This window comes from Brachyhypopomus gauderio, chromosome 7 (assembly GCF_052324685.1).
Source record: "Brachyhypopomus gauderio isolate BG-103 chromosome 7, BGAUD_0.2, whole genome shotgun sequence".
Classification (NCBI taxonomy): Eukaryota; Metazoa; Chordata; class Actinopteri; order Gymnotiformes; family Hypopomidae; genus Brachyhypopomus; species Brachyhypopomus gauderio.
In genome coordinates, this window is record NC_135217.1 from 249,011 (window position 1) to 262,748 (window position 13,738).

General features: G+C 47.9%; 38 non-coding genes across 38 annotated transcripts; all 38 read right to left on the bottom strand.

Moving 5' to 3' along the window:
• Positions 1-210: 210 nt before the first annotated feature.
• trnar-ucu (transfer RNA arginine (anticodon UCU)) lies at positions 211-300 on the bottom strand. The gene is given in 2 exon segments: positions 211-246; positions 264-300. It is a non-coding gene; the product is annotated as a tRNA-Arg (tRNA).
• An 80-nt stretch (positions 301-380) lies between these two features.
• Positions 381-454, bottom strand: trnat-agu (transfer RNA threonine (anticodon AGU)). Its single transcript has one exon. It is a non-coding gene; the product is annotated as a tRNA-Thr (tRNA).
• Positions 455-527: 73 nt separating this feature from the next.
• On the bottom strand, positions 528-617 carry trnar-ucu (transfer RNA arginine (anticodon UCU)). Its single transcript is given in 2 exon segments — positions 528-563; positions 581-617. It is a non-coding gene; the product is annotated as a tRNA-Arg (tRNA).
• A 638-nt stretch (positions 618-1,255) lies between these two features.
• trnat-agu (transfer RNA threonine (anticodon AGU)) lies at positions 1,256-1,329 on the bottom strand. The gene has a single exon. It is a non-coding gene; the product is annotated as a tRNA-Thr (tRNA).
• A 73-nt stretch (positions 1,330-1,402) lies between these two features.
• Positions 1,403-1,492, bottom strand: trnar-ucu (transfer RNA arginine (anticodon UCU)). The gene is given in 2 exon segments: positions 1,403-1,438; positions 1,456-1,492. It is a non-coding gene; the product is annotated as a tRNA-Arg (tRNA).
• Positions 1,493-1,889: 397 nt separating this feature from the next.
• On the bottom strand, positions 1,890-1,963 carry trnat-agu (transfer RNA threonine (anticodon AGU)). The gene has a single exon. It is a non-coding gene; the product is annotated as a tRNA-Thr (tRNA).
• A 73-nt stretch (positions 1,964-2,036) lies between these two features.
• Positions 2,037-2,126, bottom strand: trnar-ucu (transfer RNA arginine (anticodon UCU)). The gene is given in 2 exon segments: positions 2,037-2,072; positions 2,090-2,126. It is a non-coding gene; the product is annotated as a tRNA-Arg (tRNA).
• An 80-nt stretch (positions 2,127-2,206) lies between these two features.
• trnat-agu (transfer RNA threonine (anticodon AGU)) lies at positions 2,207-2,280 on the bottom strand. The gene has a single exon. It is a non-coding gene; the product is annotated as a tRNA-Thr (tRNA).
• A 390-nt stretch (positions 2,281-2,670) lies between these two features.
• trnar-ucu (transfer RNA arginine (anticodon UCU)) lies at positions 2,671-2,760 on the bottom strand. Its single transcript is given in 2 exon segments — positions 2,671-2,706; positions 2,724-2,760. It is a non-coding gene; the product is annotated as a tRNA-Arg (tRNA).
• Positions 2,761-2,840: 80 nt separating this feature from the next.
• Positions 2,841-2,914, bottom strand: trnat-agu (transfer RNA threonine (anticodon AGU)). Its single transcript has one exon. It is a non-coding gene; the product is annotated as a tRNA-Thr (tRNA).
• Positions 2,915-2,987: 73 nt separating this feature from the next.
• Positions 2,988-3,077, bottom strand: trnar-ucu (transfer RNA arginine (anticodon UCU)). The gene is given in 2 exon segments: positions 2,988-3,023; positions 3,041-3,077. It is a non-coding gene; the product is annotated as a tRNA-Arg (tRNA).
• Positions 3,078-3,715: 638 nt separating this feature from the next.
• Positions 3,716-3,789, bottom strand: trnan-auu (transfer RNA asparagine (anticodon AUU)). Its single transcript has one exon. It is a non-coding gene; the product is annotated as a tRNA-Asn (tRNA).
• A 390-nt stretch (positions 3,790-4,179) lies between these two features.
• On the bottom strand, positions 4,180-4,269 carry trnar-ucu (transfer RNA arginine (anticodon UCU)). The gene is given in 2 exon segments: positions 4,180-4,215; positions 4,233-4,269. It is a non-coding gene; the product is annotated as a tRNA-Arg (tRNA).
• An 80-nt stretch (positions 4,270-4,349) lies between these two features.
• Positions 4,350-4,423, bottom strand: trnat-agu (transfer RNA threonine (anticodon AGU)). The gene has a single exon. It is a non-coding gene; the product is annotated as a tRNA-Thr (tRNA).
• A 73-nt stretch (positions 4,424-4,496) lies between these two features.
• Positions 4,497-4,586, bottom strand: trnar-ucu (transfer RNA arginine (anticodon UCU)). Its single transcript is given in 2 exon segments — positions 4,497-4,532; positions 4,550-4,586. It is a non-coding gene; the product is annotated as a tRNA-Arg (tRNA).
• Positions 4,587-5,224: 638 nt separating this feature from the next.
• Positions 5,225-5,298, bottom strand: trnat-agu (transfer RNA threonine (anticodon AGU)). The gene has a single exon. It is a non-coding gene; the product is annotated as a tRNA-Thr (tRNA).
• Positions 5,299-5,371: 73 nt separating this feature from the next.
• Positions 5,372-5,461, bottom strand: trnar-ucu (transfer RNA arginine (anticodon UCU)). Its single transcript is given in 2 exon segments — positions 5,372-5,407; positions 5,425-5,461. It is a non-coding gene; the product is annotated as a tRNA-Arg (tRNA).
• Positions 5,462-5,858: 397 nt separating this feature from the next.
• trnat-agu (transfer RNA threonine (anticodon AGU)) lies at positions 5,859-5,932 on the bottom strand. The gene has a single exon. It is a non-coding gene; the product is annotated as a tRNA-Thr (tRNA).
• Positions 5,933-6,246: 314 nt separating this feature from the next.
• On the bottom strand, positions 6,247-6,336 carry trnar-ucu (transfer RNA arginine (anticodon UCU)). The gene is given in 2 exon segments: positions 6,247-6,282; positions 6,300-6,336. It is a non-coding gene; the product is annotated as a tRNA-Arg (tRNA).
• A 397-nt stretch (positions 6,337-6,733) lies between these two features.
• Positions 6,734-6,807, bottom strand: trnat-agu (transfer RNA threonine (anticodon AGU)). Its single transcript has one exon. It is a non-coding gene; the product is annotated as a tRNA-Thr (tRNA).
• Positions 6,808-6,880: 73 nt separating this feature from the next.
• On the bottom strand, positions 6,881-6,970 carry trnar-ucu (transfer RNA arginine (anticodon UCU)). The gene is given in 2 exon segments: positions 6,881-6,916; positions 6,934-6,970. It is a non-coding gene; the product is annotated as a tRNA-Arg (tRNA).
• A 227-nt stretch (positions 6,971-7,197) lies between these two features.
• trnar-ucu (transfer RNA arginine (anticodon UCU)) lies at positions 7,198-7,287 on the bottom strand. Its single transcript is given in 2 exon segments — positions 7,198-7,233; positions 7,251-7,287. It is a non-coding gene; the product is annotated as a tRNA-Arg (tRNA).
• Positions 7,288-7,367: 80 nt separating this feature from the next.
• On the bottom strand, positions 7,368-7,441 carry trnat-agu (transfer RNA threonine (anticodon AGU)). The gene has a single exon. It is a non-coding gene; the product is annotated as a tRNA-Thr (tRNA).
• A 390-nt stretch (positions 7,442-7,831) lies between these two features.
• trnar-ucu (transfer RNA arginine (anticodon UCU)) lies at positions 7,832-7,921 on the bottom strand. The gene is given in 2 exon segments: positions 7,832-7,867; positions 7,885-7,921. It is a non-coding gene; the product is annotated as a tRNA-Arg (tRNA).
• A 714-nt stretch (positions 7,922-8,635) lies between these two features.
• On the bottom strand, positions 8,636-8,709 carry trnat-agu (transfer RNA threonine (anticodon AGU)). The gene has a single exon. It is a non-coding gene; the product is annotated as a tRNA-Thr (tRNA).
• Positions 8,710-8,782: 73 nt separating this feature from the next.
• trnar-ucu (transfer RNA arginine (anticodon UCU)) lies at positions 8,783-8,872 on the bottom strand. Its single transcript is given in 2 exon segments — positions 8,783-8,818; positions 8,836-8,872. It is a non-coding gene; the product is annotated as a tRNA-Arg (tRNA).
• A 397-nt stretch (positions 8,873-9,269) lies between these two features.
• trnat-agu (transfer RNA threonine (anticodon AGU)) lies at positions 9,270-9,343 on the bottom strand. Its single transcript has one exon. It is a non-coding gene; the product is annotated as a tRNA-Thr (tRNA).
• Positions 9,344-9,657: 314 nt separating this feature from the next.
• Positions 9,658-9,747, bottom strand: trnar-ucu (transfer RNA arginine (anticodon UCU)). Its single transcript is given in 2 exon segments — positions 9,658-9,693; positions 9,711-9,747. It is a non-coding gene; the product is annotated as a tRNA-Arg (tRNA).
• A 397-nt stretch (positions 9,748-10,144) lies between these two features.
• trnat-agu (transfer RNA threonine (anticodon AGU)) lies at positions 10,145-10,218 on the bottom strand. Its single transcript has one exon. It is a non-coding gene; the product is annotated as a tRNA-Thr (tRNA).
• A 73-nt stretch (positions 10,219-10,291) lies between these two features.
• On the bottom strand, positions 10,292-10,381 carry trnar-ucu (transfer RNA arginine (anticodon UCU)). The gene is given in 2 exon segments: positions 10,292-10,327; positions 10,345-10,381. It is a non-coding gene; the product is annotated as a tRNA-Arg (tRNA).
• A 227-nt stretch (positions 10,382-10,608) lies between these two features.
• Positions 10,609-10,698, bottom strand: trnar-ucu (transfer RNA arginine (anticodon UCU)). The gene is given in 2 exon segments: positions 10,609-10,644; positions 10,662-10,698. It is a non-coding gene; the product is annotated as a tRNA-Arg (tRNA).
• An 80-nt stretch (positions 10,699-10,778) lies between these two features.
• Positions 10,779-10,852, bottom strand: trnat-agu (transfer RNA threonine (anticodon AGU)). The gene has a single exon. It is a non-coding gene; the product is annotated as a tRNA-Thr (tRNA).
• A 390-nt stretch (positions 10,853-11,242) lies between these two features.
• trnar-ucu (transfer RNA arginine (anticodon UCU)) lies at positions 11,243-11,332 on the bottom strand. Its single transcript is given in 2 exon segments — positions 11,243-11,278; positions 11,296-11,332. It is a non-coding gene; the product is annotated as a tRNA-Arg (tRNA).
• An 861-nt stretch (positions 11,333-12,193) lies between these two features.
• Positions 12,194-12,283, bottom strand: trnar-ucu (transfer RNA arginine (anticodon UCU)). The gene is given in 2 exon segments: positions 12,194-12,229; positions 12,247-12,283. It is a non-coding gene; the product is annotated as a tRNA-Arg (tRNA).
• Positions 12,284-12,510: 227 nt separating this feature from the next.
• Positions 12,511-12,600, bottom strand: trnar-ucu (transfer RNA arginine (anticodon UCU)). Its single transcript is given in 2 exon segments — positions 12,511-12,546; positions 12,564-12,600. It is a non-coding gene; the product is annotated as a tRNA-Arg (tRNA).
• A 638-nt stretch (positions 12,601-13,238) lies between these two features.
• Positions 13,239-13,312, bottom strand: trnat-agu (transfer RNA threonine (anticodon AGU)). Its single transcript has one exon. It is a non-coding gene; the product is annotated as a tRNA-Thr (tRNA).
• A 73-nt stretch (positions 13,313-13,385) lies between these two features.
• Positions 13,386-13,475, bottom strand: trnar-ucu (transfer RNA arginine (anticodon UCU)). Its single transcript is given in 2 exon segments — positions 13,386-13,421; positions 13,439-13,475. It is a non-coding gene; the product is annotated as a tRNA-Arg (tRNA).
• Positions 13,476-13,555: 80 nt separating this feature from the next.
• On the bottom strand, positions 13,556-13,629 carry trnat-agu (transfer RNA threonine (anticodon AGU)). The gene has a single exon. It is a non-coding gene; the product is annotated as a tRNA-Thr (tRNA).
• Positions 13,630-13,738: the final 109 nt, after the last annotated feature.

The following is a 13,738-nucleotide window of genomic DNA, read 5'->3' on the forward strand; positions in this document are numbered from 1 at the left end:
TTGACAGTTGCTCTTCAGCATGAGGCTGAATGTCATGACCTAACAACTGCTTACATAATGGAAAGGCACCGCTGGGATTTGAACCCAGGACTTCCTGTTTACTAGACAGGCGCTATGACCAGCTAAGCCACGGCACCACGCCATGGCTTTTTACTGTGGATTGGTGTCATTAGTGAGGAGCGATGAATTTTGTTGTTTTCAAAGAAAAAACGACTCTGGTGGGACTCGAACCCACAACCTTTGAATGGCCACACACCTGCGTCTAGAAGTCCAATGCGCTATCCATTGCGCCACAGAGCCCAGTACGTGTTAAAGTTTTGACAGTTGCTCTTCAGCAGGAGGCTAAATGTCATGACCTAACAACTGCTTACATAAAGGAAAGGCACCGCTGGGATTTGAACCCAGGACTTCCTGTTTACTAGACAGGCGCTATGACCAGCTAAGCCACGGCGCCGCGCCATGGCTTTTTACTGTGGATTGGTGTCATTAGTGAGGAGCGATGAATTTTGTTGTTTTCAAGGAAAAAATGACTCTGGTGGGACTCGAACCCACAACCTTTGAATGGCCACACACCTGCGTCTAGAAGTCCAATGCGCTATCCATTGCGCTACAGAGCCCAGTATGTGTTAAAGTTTTGACAGTTGCTCTTCAGCATGAGGCTGAATGTCATGACCTAACAACTGCTTACATAATAGAAAGGCACCGCTGGGATTTGAACCCAGGACTTCCTGTTTACTAGGCAGGCGCTATGACCAGCTAAGCCATGGCGCCGCGCCATGGGACTCGAACCCACAACCTTTGAATGGCCACACACCTGCGTCTAGAAGTCCAATGCGCTATCCATTGCGCCACAGAGCCCAGTATGTGTTAAAGTTTTGACAGTTGCTCTTCAGCATGAGGCTGAATGTCATGACCTAACAACTGCTTACATAATAGAAAGGCACCGCTGGGATTTGAACCCAGGACTTCCTGTTTACTAGACAGGCACTATGACCAGCTAAGCCACGGCGCCATGCCTTGGCTTTTTACTGTGGATTGGTGTCATTAGTGAGGAGCGATGAATTTTGTTGTTTTCAAAGAAAAAACGACTCTGGGGGGACTCAAACCCACAACCTTTGAATGGCCACACACCTGCGTCTAGAAGTCCAATGCGCTATCCATTGCGCCACAGAGCCCAGTATGTGTTAAAGTTTTGACAGTTGCTCTTCAGCATGAGGCTGAATGTCATGACCTAACAACTGCTTACATAATAGAAAGGCACCGCTGGGATTTGAACCCAGGACTTCCTGTTTACTAGACAGGCGCTATGACCAGCTAAGCCACGGCGCCACGCCAAGGCTTTTTACTGTGGATTGGTGTCATTAGTGAGGAGCGATGAATTTTGTTGTTTTCAAAGAAAAAACGACTCTGGTGGGACTCGAACCCACAACCTTTGAATGGCCACACACCTGCGTCTAGAAGTCCAATGCGCTATCCATTGCGCCACAGAGCCCAGTATGTGTTAAAGTTTTGACAGTTGCTCTTCAGCATGAGGCTGAATGTCATGACCTAACAACTGCTTACATAATAGAAAGGCACCGCTGGGATTTGAACCCAGGACTTCCTGTTTACTAGACAGGCACTATGACCAGCTAAGCCACGGCGCCATGCCATGGCTTTTTACTGTGGATTGGTGTCATTAGTGAGGAGCGATGAATTTTGTTGTTTTCAAAGAAAAAACGACTCTGGGGGGACTCAAACCCACAACCTTTGAATGGCCACACACCTGCGTCTAGAAGTCCAATGCGCTATCCATTGCGCCACAGAGCCCAGTATGTGTTAAAGTTTTGACAGTTGCTCTTCAGCATGAGGCTGAATGTCATGACCTAACAACTGCTTACATAATAGAAAGGCACCGCTGGGATTTGAACCCAGGACTTCCTGTTTACTAGACAGGCGCTATGACCAGCTAAGCCACGGCGCCACGCCAAGGCTTTTTACTGTGGATTGGTGTCATTAGTGAGGAGCGATGAATTTTGTTGTTTTCAAAGAAAAAACGACTCTGGTGGGACTCGAACCCACAACCTTTGAATGGCCACACACCTGCGTCTAGAAGTCCAATGCGCTATCCATTGCGCCACAGAGCCCAGTATGTGTTAAAGTTTTGACAGTTGCTCTTCAGCATGAGGCTGAATGTCATGACCTAACAACTGCTTACATAATGGAAAGGCACCGCTGGGATTTGAACCCAGGACTTCCTGTTTACTAGACAGGCGCTATGACCAGCTAAGCCACGGCGCCATGACATGGCTTTTTACTGTGGATTGGTGTCATTAGTGAGGAGCGATGAATTTTGTTGTTTTCAAAGAAAAAACGACTCTGGGGGGACTCGAACCCACAACCTTTGAATGGCCACACACCTGCGTCTAGAAGTCCAATGCGCTATCCATTGCGCCACAGAGCCCAGTATGTGTTAAAGTTTTGACAGTTGCTCTTCAGCATGAGGCTGAATGTCATGACCTAACAACTGCTTACATAATGGAAAGGCACCGCTGGGATTTGAACCCAGGACTTCCTGTTTACTAGACAGGCGCTATGACCAGCTAAGCCACGGCACCACGCCATGGCTTTTTACTGTGGATTGGTGTCATTAGTGAGGAGCGATGAATTTTGTTGTTTTCAAAGAAAAAACGACTCTGGTGGGACTCGAACCCACAACCTTTGAATGGCCACACACCTGCGTCTAGAAGTCCAATGCGCTATCCATTGCGCCACAGAGCCCAGTACGTGTTAAAGTTTTGACAGTTGCTCTTCAGCAGGAGGCTAAATGTCATGACCTAACAACTGCTTACATAAAGGAAAGGCACCGCTGGGATTTGAACCCAGGACTTCCTGTTTACTAGACAGGCGCTATGACCAGCTAAGCCACGGCGCCGCGCCATGGCTTTTTACTGTGGATTGGTGTCATTAGTGAGGAGCGATGAATTTTGTTGTTTTCAAGGAAAAAATGACTCTGGTGGGACTCGAACCCACAACCTTTGAATGGCCACACACCTGCGTCTAGAAGTCCAATGCGCTATCCATTGCGCTACAGAGCCCAGTATGTGTTAAAGTTTTGACAGTTGCTCTTCAGCATGAGGCTGAATGTCATGACCTAACAACTGCTTACATAATAGAAAGGCACCGCTGGGATTTGAACCCAGGACTTCCTGTTTACTAGGCAGGCGCTATGACCAGCTAAGCCATGGCGCCGCGCCATGGGACTCGAACCCACAACCTTTGAATGGCCACACACCTGCGTCTAGAAGTCCAATGCGCTATCCATTGCGCCACAGAGCCCAGTATGTGTTAAAGTTTTGACAGTTGCTCTTCAGCATGAGGCTGAATGTCATGACCTAACAACTGCTTACATAATAGAAAGGCACCGCTGGGATTTGAACTCAGGACTTCCTGTTTACTAGACAGGCACTATGACCAGCTAAGCCACGGCGCCATGCCATGGCTTTTTACTGTGGATTGGTGTCATTAGTGAGGAGCGATGAATTTTGTTGTTTTCAAAGAAAAAACGACTCTGGGGGGACTCGAACCCACAACCTTTGAATGGCCACACACCTGCGTCTAGAAGTCCAATGCGCTATCCATTGCGCCACAGAGCCCAGTATGTGTTAAAGTTTTGACAGTTGCTCTTCAGCATGAGGCTGAATGTCATGACCTAACAACTGCTTACATAATAGAAAGGCACCGTTGGGATTTGAACCCAGGACTTCCTGTTTAATAGACAGGCGCTATGACCAGCTAAGCCCCGGCGCCACGCCATGGCTTTTTACTGTGGATTGGTGTCATTAGTGAGGAGCGATGAATTTTGTTGTTTTCAAAGAAAGAACGACTCTGGTGGTACTCGAACCCACAACCTTTGAATGGCCACACACCTGCGTCTAGAAGTCCAATGCGCTATCCATTGCGCCACAGAGCCCAGTATGTGTTAAAGTTTTGACAGTTGCTCTTCAGCATGAGGCTGAATGTCATGACCTAACAACTGCTTACATAATGGAAAGGCACCGCTGGGATTTGAACCCAGGACTTCCTGTTTACTAGACAGGCGCTATGACCAGCTAAGCCACGGCACCACGCCATGGCTTTTTACTGTGGATTGGTGTCATTAGTGAGGAGCGATGAATTTTGTTGTTTTCAAAGAAAAAACGACTCTGGTGGGACTCGAACCCACAACCTTTGAATGGCCACACACCTGCGTCTAGAAGTCCAATGCGCTATCCATTGCGCCACAGAGCCCAGTACGTGTTAAAGTTTTGACAGTTGCTCTTCAGCAGGAGGCTAAATGTCATGACCTAACAACTGCTTACATAAAGGAAAGGCACCGCTGGGATTTGAACCCAGGACTTCCTGTTTACTAGACAGGCGCTATGACCAGCTAAGCCACGGCGCCGCGCCATGGCTTTTTACTGTGGATTGGTGTCATTAGTGAGGAGCGATGAATTTTGTTGTTTTCAAGGAAAAAATGACTCTGGTGGGACTCGAACCCACAACCTTTGAATGGCCACACACCTGCGTCTAGAAGTCCAATGCGCTATCCATTGCGCTACAGAGCCCAGTATGTGTTAAAGTTTTGACAGTTGCTCTTCAGCATGAGGCTGAATGTCATGACCTAACAACTGCTTACATAATAGAAAGGCACCGCTGGGATTTGAACCCAGGACTTCCTGTTTACTAGGCAGGCGCTATGACCAGCTAAGCCATGGCGCCGCGCCATGGGACTCGAACCCACAACCTTTGAATGGCCACACACCTGCGTCTAGAAGTCCAATGCGCTATCCATTGCGCCACAGAGCCCAGTATGTGTTAAAGTTTTGACAGTTGCTCTTCAGCATGAGGCTGAATGTCATGACCTAACAACTGCTTACATAATAGAAAGGCACCGCTGGGATTTGAACCCAGGACTTCCTGTTTACTAGACAGGCACTATGACCAGCTAAGCCACGGCGCCATGCCATGGCTTTTTACTGTGGATTGGTGTCATTAGTGAGGAGCGATGAATTTTGTTGTTTTCAAAGAAAAAACGACTCTGGGGGGACTCAAACCCACAACCTTTGAATGGCCACACACCTGCGTCTAGAAGTCCAATGCGCTATCCATTGCGCCACAGAGCCCAGTATGTGTTAAAGTTTTGACAGTTGCTCTTCAGCATGAGGCTGAATGTCATGACCTAACAACTGCTTACATAATAGAAAGGCACCGCTGGGATTTGAACCCAGGACTTCCTGTTTACTAGACAGGCGCTATGACCAGCTAAGCCACGGCGCCACGCCAAGGCTTTTTACTGTGGATTGGTGTCATTAGTGAGGAGCGATGAATTTTGTTGTTTTCAAAGAAAAAACGACTCTGGTGGGACTCGAACCCACAACCTTTGAATGGCCACACACCTGCGTCTAGAAGTCCAATGCGCTATCCATTGCGCCACAGAGCCCAGTATGTGTTAAAGTTTTGACAGTTGCTCTTCAGCATGAGGCTGAATGTCATGACCTAACAACTGCTTACATAATAGAAAGGCACCGCTGGGATTTGAACCCAGGACTTCCTGTTTACTAGACAGGCACTATGACCAGCTAAGCCACGGCGCCATGCCATGGCTTTTTACTGTGGATTGGTGTCATTAGTGAGGAGCGATGAATTTTGTTGTTTTCAAAGAAAAAACGACTCTGGGGGGACTCAAACCCACAACCTTTGAATGGCCACACACCTGCGTCTAGAAGTCCAATGCGCTATCCATTGCGCCACAGAGCCCAGTATGTGTTAAAGTTTTGACAGTTGCTCTTCAGCATGAGGCTGAATGTCATGACCTAACAACTGCTTACATAATAGAAAGGCACCGCTGGGATTTGAACCCAGGACTTCCTGTTTACTAGACAGGCGCTATGACCAGCTAAGCCACGGCGCCGCGCCATGGGACTCGAACCCACAACCTTTGAATGGCCACACACCTGCGTCTAGAAGTCCAATGCGCTATCCATTGCGCCACAGAGCCCAGTATGTGTTAAAGTTTTGACAGTTGCTCTTCAGCAGGAGGCTAAATGTCATGACCTAACAACTGCTTACATAAAGGAAAGGCACCGCTGGGATTTGAACCCAGGACTTCCTGTTTACTAGACAGGGGCTATGACCAGCTAATCCACGGCGCCGCACCATGGCTTTTTACTGTGCATTGGTGTCATTAGTGAGGAGCGATGAATTTTGTTGTTTTCAAAGAAAAAACGACTCTGGTGGGACTCGAACCCACAACCTTTGAATGGCCACACACCTGCGTCTAGAAGTCCAATGCGCTATCCATTGCGCCACAGAGCCCAGTATGTGTTAAAGTTTTGACAGTTGCTCTTCAGCAGGAGGCTAAATGTCATGGCCTAAAAACTGCTTACATAAAGGAAAGGCACCGCTGGGATTTGAACCCAGGACTTCCTGTTTACTAGACAGGCGCTATGACCAGCTAAGCCACGGCGCTGCGCCATGGCTTTTTACTGTGCATTGGTGTCATTAGTGAGGAGCGATGAATTTTGTTGTTTTCAAAGAAAAAATGACTCTGGTGGGACTTAAGCCCACAACCTTTGAATGGCCACACACCTGCGTCTAGAAGTCCAATGCGCTATCCATTGCGCCACAGAGCCCAGTATGTGTTAAAGTTTTGACAGTTGCTCTTCAGCAGGAGGCTAAATGTCATGACCTAACAACTGCTTACATAAAGGAAAGGCACCGCTGGGATTTGAACCCAGGACTTCCTGTTTACTAGACAGGCGCTATGACCAGCTAAGCCACGGCGCCGCGCCATGGCTTTTTACTGTGCATTGGTGTCATTAGTGAGGAGCGATGAATTTTGTTGTTTTCAAAGAAAAAACGACTCTGGTGGGACTCGAACCCACAACCTTTGAATGGCCACACACCTGCGTCTAGAAGTCCAATGCGCTATCCATTGCGCCACAGAGCCCAGTACGTGTTAAAGTTTTGACAGTTGCTCTTCAGCAGGAGGCTAAATGTCATGACCTAACAACTGCTTACATAAAGGAAAGGCACTGCTGGGATTTGAACCCAGGACTTCCTGTTTACTAGACAGGCGCTATGACCAGCTAAGCCACGGCGCCGCGCCATGGCTTTTTACTGTGCATTGGTGTCATTAGTGAGGAGCGATGAATTTTGTTGTTTTCAAGGAAAAAATGACTCTGGTGGGACTCGAACCCACAACCTTTGAATGGCCACACACCTGCGTCTAGAAGTCCAATGCGCTATCCATTGCGCCACAGAGCCCAGTATGTCTTAAAGTTTTGACAGTTGCTCTTCAGCAGGAGGCTAAATGTCATGACCTAACAACTGCTTACATAAAGGAAAGGCACCGCTGGGATTTGAACCCAGGACTTCCTGTTTACTAGACAGGCGCTATGACCAGCTAAGCCACGGTGCCGCGCCATGGCTTTTTACTGTGCATTGGTGTCATTAGTGAGGAGCGATGAATTTTGTTGTTTTCAAAGAAAAAATGACTCGGGTGGGACTCGAACCCACAACCTTTGAATGGCCACACACCTGCGTCTAGAAGTCCAATGCGCTATCCATTGCGCCACAAAGCCCAGTTTGTGTTAAAGTTTTGACAGTTGCTCTTCAGCATGAGGCTGAATGTCATGACCTAACAACTGCTTACATAATAGAAAGGAACCACTGGGATTTGAACCCAGCACTTCCTGTTTACTAGACAGGCGCTATGACCAGCTAAGCCACGGCGCCACGCCATGGCTTTTTACTGTGGATTGGTGTCATTAGTGAGGAGCGATGAATTTTGTTGTTTTCAAAGAAAAAACGACTCTGGTGGGACTCGAACCCACAACCTTTGAATGGCCACACACCTGTGTCTAGAAGTCCAATGCGCTATCCATTGCGCCACAGAGCCCAGTATGTGTTAAAGTTTTGACAGTTGCTCTTCAGCATGAGGCTGAATGTCATGACCTAACAACTGCTTACATAATAGAAAGGCACCGCTGGGATTTGAACCCAGGACTTCCTGTTTACTAGACAGGCACTATGACCAGCTAAGCCACGGCGCCATGACATGGCTTTTTACTGTGGATTGGTGTCATTAGTGAGGAGCGATGAATTTTGTTGTTTTCAAAGAAAAAACGACTCTGGGGGGACTCGAACCCACAACCTTTGAATGGCCACACACCTGCGTCTAGAAGTCCAATGCGCTATCCATTGCGCCACAGAGCCCAGTATGTGTTAAAGTTTTGACAGTTGCTCTTCAGCATGAGGCTGAATGTCATGACCTAACAACTGCTTACATAATAGAAAGGCACCGTTGGGATTTGAACCCAGGACTTCCTGTTTACTAGACAGGCGCTATGACCAGCTAAGCCACGGCGCCACGCCATGGCTTTTTACTGTGGATTGGTGTCATTAGTGAGGAGCGATGAATTTTGTTGTTTTCAAAGAAAAAACGACTCTGGGGGGACTCAAACCCACAACCTTTGAATGGCCACACACCTGCGTCTAGAAGTCCAATGCGCTATCCATTGCGCCACAGAGCCCAGTATGTGTTAAAGTTTTGACAGTTGCTCTTCAGCATGAGGCTGAATGTCATGACCTAACAACTGCTTACATAATAGAAAGGCACCGCTGGGATTTGAACCCAGGACTTCCTGTTTACTAGACAGGCGCTATGACCAGCTAAGCCACGGCGCCACGCCAAGGCTTTTTACTGTGGATTGGTGTCATTAGTGAGGAGCGATGAATTTTGTTGTTTTCAAAGAAAAAACGACTCTGGTGGGACTCGAACCCACAACCTTTGAATGGCCACACACCTGCGTCTAGAAGTCCAATGCGCTATCCATTGCGCCACAGAGCCCAGTATGTGTTAAAGTTTTGACAGTTGCTCTTCAGCATGAGGCTGAATGTCATGACCTAACAACTGCTTACATAATAGAAAGGCACCGCTGGGATTTGAACCCAGGACTTCCTGTTTACTAGACAGGCACTATGACCAGCTAAGCCACGGCGCCATGCCATGGCTTTTTACTGTGGATTGGTGTCATTAGTGAGGAGCGATGAATTTTGTTGTTTTCAAAGAAAAAACGACTCTGGGGGGACTCAAACCCACAACCTTTGAATGGCCACACACCTGCGTCTAGAAGTCCAATGCGCTATCCATTGCGCCACAGAGCCCAGTATGTGTTAAAGTTTTGACAGTTGCTCTTCAGCATGAGGCTGAATGTCATGACCTAACAACTGCTTACATAATAGAAAGGCACCGCTGGGATTTGAACCCAGGACTTCCTGTTTACTAGACAGGCGCTATGACCAGCTAAGCCACGGCGCCGCGCCATGGGACTCGAACCCACAACCTTTGAATGGCCACACACCTGCGTCTAGAAGTCCAATGCGCTATCCATTGCGCCACAGAGCCCAGTATGTGTTAAAGTTTTGACAGTTGCTCTTCAGCAGGAGGCTAAATGTCATGACCTAACAACTGCTTACATAAAGGAAAGGCACCGCTGGGATTTGAACCCAGGACTTCCTGTTTACTAGACAGGGGCTATGACCAGCTAATCCACGGCGCCGCACCATGGCTTTTTACTGTGGATTGGTGTCATTAGTGAGGAGCGATGAATTTTGTTGTTTTCAAAGAAAAAACGACTCTGGTGGGACTCGAACCCACAACCTTTGAATGGCCACACACCTGCGTCTAGAAGTCCAATGCGCTATCCATTGCGCCACAGAGCCCAGTATGTGTTAAAGTTTTGACAGTTGCTCTTCAGCAGGAGGCTAAATGTCATGGCCTAAAAACTGCTTACATAAAGGAAAGGCACCGCTGGGATTTGAACCCAGGACTTCCTGTTTACTAGACAGGCGCTATGACCAGCTAAGCCACGGCGCTGCGCCATGGCTTTTTACTGTGCATTGGTGTCATTAGTGAGGAGCGATGAATTTTGTTGTTTTCAAAGAAAAAATGACTCTGGTGGGACTTAAGCCCACAACCTTTGAATGGCCACACACCTGCGTCTAGAAGTCCAATGCGCTATCCATTGCGCCACAGAGCCCAGTATGTGTTAAAGTTTTGACAGTTGCTCTTCAGCAGGAGGCTAAATGTCATGACCTAACAACTGCTTACATAAAGGAAAGGCACCGCTGGGATTTGAACCCAGGACTTCCTGTTTACTAGACAGGCGCTATGACCAGCTAAGCCACGGCGCCGCGCCATGGCTTTTTACTGTGCATTGGTGTCATTAGTGAGGAGCGATGAATTTTGTTGTTTTCAAAGAAAAAACGACTCTGGTGGGACTCGAACCCACAACCTTTGAATGGCCACACACCTGCGTCTAGAAGTCCAATGCGCTATCCATTGCGCCACAGAGCCCAGTACGTGTTAAAGTTTTGACAGTTGCTCTTCAGCAGGAGGCTAAATGTCATGACCTAACAACTGCTTACATAAAGGAAAGGCACTGCTGGGATTTGAACCCAGGACTTCCTGTTTACTAGACAGGCGCTATGACCAGCTAAGCCACGGCGCCGCGCCATGGCTTTTTACTGTGCATTGGTGTCATTAGTGAGGAGCGATGAATTTTGTTGTTTTCAAGGAAAAAATGACTCTGGTGGGACTCGAACCCACAACCTTTGAATGGCCACACACCTGCGTCTAGAAGTCCAATGCGCTATCCATTGCGCCACAGAGCCCAGTATGTCTTAAAGTTTTGACAGTTGCTCTTCAGCAGGAGGCTAAATGTCATGACCTAACAACTGCTTACATAAAGGAAAGGCACCGCTGGGATTTGAACCCAGGACTTCCTGTTTACTAGACAGGCGCTATGACCAGCTAAGCCACGGTGCCGCGCCATGGCTTTTTACTGTGCATTGGTGTCATTAGTGAGGAGCGATGAATTTTGTTGTTTTCAAAGAAAAAATGACTCGGGTGGGACTCGAACCCACAACCTTTGAATGGCCACACACCTGCGTCTAGAAGTCCAATGCGCTATCCATTGCGCCACAAAGCCCAGTTTGTGTTAAAGTTTTGACAGTTGCTCTTCAGCATGAGGCTGAATGTCATGACCTAACAACTGCTTACATAATAGAAAGGAACCACTGGGATTTGAACCCAGCACTTCCTGTTTACTAGACAGGCGCTATGACCAGCTAAGCCACGGCGCCACGCCATGGCTTTTTACTGTGGATTGGTGTCATTAGTGAGGAGCGATGAATTTTGTTGTTTTCAAAGAAAAAACGACTCTGGTGGGACTCGAACCCACAACCTTTGAATGGCCACACACCTGTGTCTAGAAGTCCAATGCGCTATCCATTGCGCCACAGAGCCCAGTATGTGTTAAAGTTTTGACAGTTGCTCTTCAGCATGAGGCTGAATGTCATGACCTAACAACTGCTTACATAATAGAAAGGCACCGCTGGGATTTGAACCCAGGACTTCCTGTTTACTAGACAGGCACTATGACCAGCTAAGCCACGGCGCCATGACATGGCTTTTTACTGTGGATTGGTGTCATTAGTGAGGAGCGATGAATTTTGTTGTTTTCAAAGAAAAAACGACTCTGGGGGGACTCGAACCCACAACCTTTGAATGGCCACACACCTGCGTCTAGAAGTCCAATGCGCTATCCATTGCGCCACAGAGCCAAGTATGTGTTAAAGTTTTGACAGTTGCTCTTCAGCATGAGGCTGAATGTCATGACCTAACAACTGCTTACATAATAGAAAGGCACCGTTGGGATTTGAACCCAGGACTTCCTGTTTACTAGACAGGCGCTATGACCAGCTAAGCCACGGCGCCACGCCATGGCTTTTTACTGTGGATTGGTGTCATTAGTGAGGAGCGATGAATTTTGTTGTTTTCAAAGAAAGAACAACTCTGGTGGTACTCGAACCCACAACCTTTGAATGGCCACACACCTGCGTCTAGAAGTCCAATGCGCTATCCATTGCGCCACAGAGCCCAGTATGTGTTAAAGTTTTGACAGTTGCTCTTCAGCATGAGGCTGAATGTCATGACCTAACAACTGCTTACATAATGGAAAGGCACCGCTGGGATTTGAACCCAGGACTTCCTGTTTACTAGACAGGCGCTATGACCAGCTAAGCCACGGCACCACGCCATGGCTTTTTACTGTGGATTGGTGTCATTAGTGAGGAGCGATGAATTTTGTTGTTTTCAAAGAAAAAACGACTCTGGTGGGACTCGAACCCACAACCTTTGAATGGCCACACACCTGCGTCTAGAAGTCCAATGCGCTATCCATTGCGCCACAGAGCCCAGTACGTGTTAAAGTTTTGACAGTTGCTCTTCAGCAGGAGGCTAAATGTCATGACCTAACAACTGCTTACATAAAGGAAAGGCACTGCTGGGATTTGAACCCAGGACTTCCTGTTTACTAGACAGGCGCTATGACCAGCTAAGCCACGGCGCCGCGCCATGGCTTTTTACTGTGGATTGGTGTCATTAGTGAGGAGCGATGAATTTTGTTGTTTTCAAGGAAAAAATGACTCTGGTGGGACTCGAACCCACAACCTTTGAATGGCCACACACCTGCGTCTAGAAGTCCAATGCGCTATCCATTGCGCTACAGAGCCCAGTATGTGTTAAAGTTTTGACAGTTGCTCTTCAGCATGAGGCTGAATGTCATGACCTAACAACTGCTTACATAATAGAAAGGCACCGCTGGGATTTGAACCCAGGACTTCCTGTTTACTAGGCAGGCGCTATGACCAGCTAAGCCATGGCGCCGCGCCATGGGACTCGAACCCACAACCTTTGAATGGCCACACACCTGCGTCTAGAAGTCCAATGCGCTATCCATTGCGCCACAGAGCCCAGTATGTGTTAAAGTTTTGACAGTTGCTCTTCAGCATGAGGCTGAATGTCATGACCTAACAACTGCTTACATAATAGAAAGGCACCGCTGGGATTTGAACCCAGGACTTCCTGTTTACTAGACAGGCACTATGACCAGCTAAGCCACGGCGCCATGCCATGGCTTTTTACTGTGGATTGGTGTCATTAGTGAGGAGCGATGAATTTTGTTGTTTTCAAAGAAAAAACGACTCTGGGGGGACTCGAACCCACAACCTTTGAATGGCCACACACCTGCGTCTAGAAGTCCAATGCGCTATCCATTGCGCCACAGAGCCCAGTATGTGTTAAAGTTTTGACAGTTGCTCTTCAGCAGGAGGCTAAATGTCATGACCTAACAACTGCTTACATAAAGGAAAGGCACCGCTGGGATTTGAACCCAGGACTTCCTGTTTACTAGACAGGCGCTATGACCAGCTAAGCCACGGCGCCGCGCCATGGCTTTTTACTGTGGATTGGTGTCATTAGTGAGGAGCGATGAATTTTGTTGTTTTCAAAGAAAAAACGACTCTGGTGGGACTCGAACCCACAACCTTTGAATGGCCACACACCTGCGTCTAGAAGTCCAATGCGCTATCCATTGCGCCACAGAGCCCAGTATGTGTTAAAGTTTTGACAGTTGCTCTTCAGCAGGAGGCTAAATGTCATGACCTAACAACTGCTTACATAAAGGAAAGGCACCGCTGGGATTTGAACCCAGGACTTCCTGTTTACTAGACAGGCGCTATGACCAGCTAAGCCACGGCGCCGCGCCATGGCTTTTTACTGTGCATTGGTGTCATTAGTGAGGAGCGATGAATTTTGTTGTTTTCAAAGAAAAAATGACTCTGGTGGGACTTAAGCCCACAACCTTTGAAT